The sequence below is a fragment of the Pinus tabuliformis genome, chromosome Q (assembly GCF_031772625.1).
Source record: "Pinus tabuliformis cultivar Carrire ecotype Pingquan chromosome Q, CPIR1, whole genome shotgun sequence".
Lineage (NCBI taxonomy): Eukaryota > Viridiplantae > Streptophyta > Pinopsida > Pinales > Pinaceae > Pinus > Pinus tabuliformis.
Window position 1 is genome coordinate 892,348,194 of NC_142296.1, and position 5,275 is coordinate 892,353,468.

The window sequence follows — 5,275 nt, forward strand, 5'->3', positions numbered from 1 at the left end:
GGTCAAAGTTGAACAAAGAAGTGTATGGTCTTGACAAAATCACAAGAAAAAATGATGGCTGGCCAGGTGGAAGAACCTCAAGTGACAGGTGAATCTAGCAGGGATGTTGGGACAATTTTCATGGACAAATTATTGGACAAGATGGAGGAGTTTTCTTCGAAGGTGGCTTCATTGGAGACTGAGAATGCTGAAATTTGAGATGAGTTCACGAAGATGAAATAGGAGCATGAGAAACTCAAATTTCGATATGAGTATACGAAATGGTTGTATACACAAATAGAGAAGGAATTCAAGAACATTGGTGCTACAAGGGACCAGGGTTTGGAGGAAATCTTGAAGTTGCAGAAAGCTCTTGACGATGCTCGGAATGAGATAGTTTTTTTGAAGAAAGCAGTTGGGTAGGGACCAATTGGAGGAGCTACTCATGTGAAAGTCAAGGAACCTAATTCTTATGATGGGATGAGGAGTGCCAAAGAACTTGGAAAATTTTTTTGGGATATGGAGCAATAATTTGAGCACTTGGGCATACCTGATGATGAGGCGAAGGTCAAAGTAGTTGCTCAATTCCTCACTAAGGATGCTAAGATGTGGTGGAGACGGAAGTTGGATTAGATTTCCAATGGTGATGCTGATGACATCTCTACTTGGGATGATATGAAGAAGGATTTGCAGACTCATTTTAGCCCACAAGATGAGACTTGGGATGCAAGGACGAAGATTAAGTACATTAAGAAAACAGGGAGTCTACAAGCATATCAACGAGAATTTTCGAGTGTGATCTTGGAGCTACCTGATATGGCAGAAAAGGACAAGGTGTTCAATTTCATCATATGATTGAAATCTTGGGCATGAAACTAGGTGAAGATGTAGAAGATCAAGACACTAGAAGAAGCATTTGCTGCAGTTGATCACTTGGTAGAACATTATAATGAAGGGACCGAAGAGAGAATGAAGGAGTCTGATAAACCAAAGGACAAGTCTACAAAGGAGGAGCATTCAAAATCAAATGAAAAATCAAAGATAAAGAAACCTTTGAAATGTTGGTTGTGCGGAGAGAACCACATGGTGAAGAATTGTCCTTCAAGACTGATGGTGGCTGCAATAGCACAAGCCAATGTGAAGAAGAAGAAAGAAGAACCATCCTTTGGGGTGATGCAGATTTTGGGAGCTGCAGTAGCTACACAAGCTATCCCATGATGGGATCTTGAGAGGAACAAATTGGAGTATGTGAATATGAAGATTAGGCAAGGAATTGTACTCACGATGGTGGATAATAGTGTGATTCATAACTTCATTAGAGAGGATGCTGTAAGGAAAATTGGGTTGAAGTTTACACCAAGTCAAGCTCGATTGAAAGCGGTGAATTCTCCCCCAGATTCAGTTATTGGTATGGCAGAGAATGTGGATGTGAACATTAGTGAGTGGTCTTGGAAGATAGACTCCACAATTATGCGACTAGATGATTATGAAGCAGTATTGGGTATGGAATTTATGAAGCAGTATGAGGCTATGATGGTACCACATATAAAGAAGTTGTACATTTACGATGGATGGGATGATGATACTATAGGGGTATCAATCGTGGCAACTATGACAGTTGGGTGTAAGTTTACAATGATGAATGTGGAAGGCATCAAGTGGGATGAATAACTCTATAAGAGGTTGCCTTCTGCATAGGCAAAACTTATGGAGTAGCCATAGGTTACTAGAGCATTGTCTAATAGTATCCTGGACTTGACAAGCAGGCTAGAGGTAGTGGAAGGAAATGGAGATGCTAGACACAAGACTCAGGAGGAAGTTCGGGAAGCATACATGCAGAGATTGGAGGAGGAAGATCCAGACAGGGGGATTGAGCTATTAGCTGAGGAAGAGGGAGAGCCTTTGGCCTCCACTTCCTCCCTCTCTTCTTAGTTTGACATGGGGATGAGGTTCATTGTTTGCTGCTCATGGCAGTGAGTCCTCTATACTTATGAGCAAACACTTGGGGTGAGACGGAACAGATTGATAGTAGGATGCGGATATTGGTCATGATGATGTAGGGAGAATGTGTTCTTTTGGAGATGATTTTACTGTTGGATTAGCTACCCAACTAGTCACCATAATAGGGGGATCCAACACATGGTTTTCTTGTAGAGTTTGGCAGATTGGTAGCATGGATCAGGTCATAGGTGGAGATATCTGGGTGCCCATACTTATGGATATGTCTTGGCAATGGATGTTGTTGGGATGGTGTTGTCGAGGACGACAACATTTTTAGAGTGGTGGAGGATGTTAGGCCCACGAGATGAGTTGGGTGTGCCCACATGTGCGACGGGCGCCTGAACTCGGTTATACGCGAGAGTGGGATGCCTTTGGTTAAACACGACCAAGTTAAGTTGGGCATGCCCACATGCAATGGGCACCCGTACTACTTGACTCAGACAATTTTGTGATGCGGAGAGTCAGCCGTTGGTTAAAGGCAATGAGTGGGTGTGCACCCATAGTGGTGGGCGAGACCGACGAGCACCCAGTTTGGACGTGCGACGACGGAGGGTGACACAGGTGACCCATGTGACCTATAGAAGGAGAAAGTGCAACAAGGACGAGTTTATAGGCTTGCCAAGGCATGCGACCCGTGAATTCTGACTTGAAAAAAGTGGATGGTTGACATATTAAAGTGGTTGAGCTGACTTGAAAATATGTTGAGACCGACCTACACTTAGGTGAATGGCCATGTTACTTGGACGTTGAAGCATGGGGATGTATTTGTGTTATGAAACCAGCTCAAGAAAAGATAGAAAAGATAGATCAACGCCTTAGAATTCAGCCTCTTCGAGGGGGAAACCTCCTTTACATTACATAAATGAACAATTCTTGGATGATACAAATGAAAAGGCCCCTTTCTATATATAGGAGTCTAAGGGGTCATAACATAATCAGAGCCGACATAACAATAATAATGTAAGGGAACAATAATAACAATAGTGGGCTTCTATGGGGCACATTAGTAACAATATGGGCACTACATGGGTACATCAATATAATAAGTGGGTTGTACTAATAACAATAAGGGGTTACACTAGTACTATAGGGGCCTAACATGCCCCTCTCCTTCAAAAAGCGTTGTCCTCAACGCTTGAGTAGTTCTTGATGCTTATGTATAAAATTCTTGTCCTCCCATGTGGAATCTTCAGCAGGTAAGTTCTTCCACTTGATGAGATACTTTGAAATTGATCGATTTCGTAGCTGTCGGGTTCTTGTTTCTGTGACTGCTCCAGGTTCCAATATGATTTTTCCTTCCTTTTCAATATCTGGCAATATTGTTTGAATTGGGATCTTTTGAAACTTTTGAATAAGTGGACATACTTCTTTGTCCTTCTTCCATTCATCCCTTGCTTCGTTTATCCAATCTGGTTGGATAATAGAAATAGCACAAATCAATGCTTCCACATCCTCATCCTTGAAGAGTCTTCCCATTCGGTAAGGTCGCCATTTTTTAAGTGCATGTAGTATTGCCAACCTTTCCTTCTCATAAATAGCTTGCTTTATATGTAGCAGTAAAAATACCCAATCGCCTACATCAAAACATTTTTCACTATGATGTTGATCTACTTGTTGTTTCATTTGATTTTGCATCGAAGTGGCGCTATCCTTTAAAAGTTGGAAAACTTGTTGTTGATGCTCGATGTGATCTTTCACTGCTTGAACCTTTTTCTTCTTGATATGTCCTTCTATATTTAGAGTTTGAGGAGTGGTAATTTCTTCCAATCCTTTACAAGATTTGGTCGGATTCATTTCTTGACGCTCGATGTGATCTTTCACTTCTTGAACATTTTTCTTCTTGATATGTCCTTCTGTCTTGCTAGTTTGAGGAGTGGTAATTCCAACCAATGAATTACAAGATATGGTTGGATTCATTTCTTCTTTCTTGATGTGATCTTTCACTTCTTGCACCTTTTTCTTCTTGATATTTCCTTCTATCTTGAGAGTTTGAGGAGTGGTCATTCTTGTCAATAGTTTACAAGATATGTTCTGATTCATTTCTTCTTTCTCTGGGGTCGGGTCTGGGCATATATCGTCTTCTTTTGATGTTTCTTGATCCTTTTCTTCCTCCTCTTCATACTCTATGTAAAATAATTTATTCTCAGCACACTTATGACCTTTAGTGCATTTGCTATCACAATTGTAACAAAGCCCTTTTTCTCTTTTTTCTTCCAATTGTTGTGGTGTAACCCTTGTAGGTTGTGGAAGGCTAGGAGGAACAACACGTCCATCTTTATAGTTGGGAGGGGTAGACTTCCTTGTTGCCATAATTTTACTTTCAAATATGTCATAAAGCCCTTTTACTCTTTCCAATTGTTTTGGTGTTGCTCTAAAGAAGGTGTTGCTCTTTGTATCATCATAATTTGTTATCATTTCCTCCGTGAGAATTGACCACGTAACAAGTTTTTTATGAGAACAAAGCCCTTTATACCATAAAAATTGATCCGGTTCTAAATATGAAGATGCAATACATACCTTTTGTAATAGTGGTACACCATGTAGATCAAAATATTGCTCCATCTGAAGTATCCAATTTACCGGATCCTTGCCATCAAACTTCCTCATCTTGCTTTTTCTTGATTTTAGGACCTCGAACTTGAAACGACTGTAACTCTGTACTTGTGGATATTTAGGTTCTGAAATTGCTACCTGTAGTAGCCCTTTGTGTCCTCTTTCCAATGCCACTAGTCTGATCCAAATTGGATTCTCCAAAAATGAGTTATGCACAATCTCCCAAGATGACCTGATTATAGACCTTTCCAGAAGAGTGAACTTGTATTAAGTTCCACGTTTGAATTTTTTGACCTTTGGCTCTGAAAAAGATGTACAAGAAACTACAGTCTGTTCTCTATCTGTACCTTCTTACGAAATTTCAATCCGATTCTCAGAGAGAAAGTTATGACGATTTTCCCCAGGTCACCTGTTTTGAATGTAATTTAGGAGTCTGCAAAAAGACCAACTTCCTCAGATAATATCTCCGCAAATATCGTGCAAAAAGTTCTTAAATTCGGATCCGAGGTTCAGCGCGATTTCTTCTCAAATGGGTTTTTTTTGCGACTTCTGAAACATCACAGAAAAAAATTTATAGCAAAAATTCCACGATGACCTGTTTGGAGCAGCGAAACCCTAGAATCCAAAGCTCTGATACCAAATGTTATGAAACCAGCTCAAGAAAAGATAGAAAAGATAGATCAACGCCTTAGAATTCAGCCTCTTCGAGGGGGAAACCTCCTTTACATTACATAAATGAACA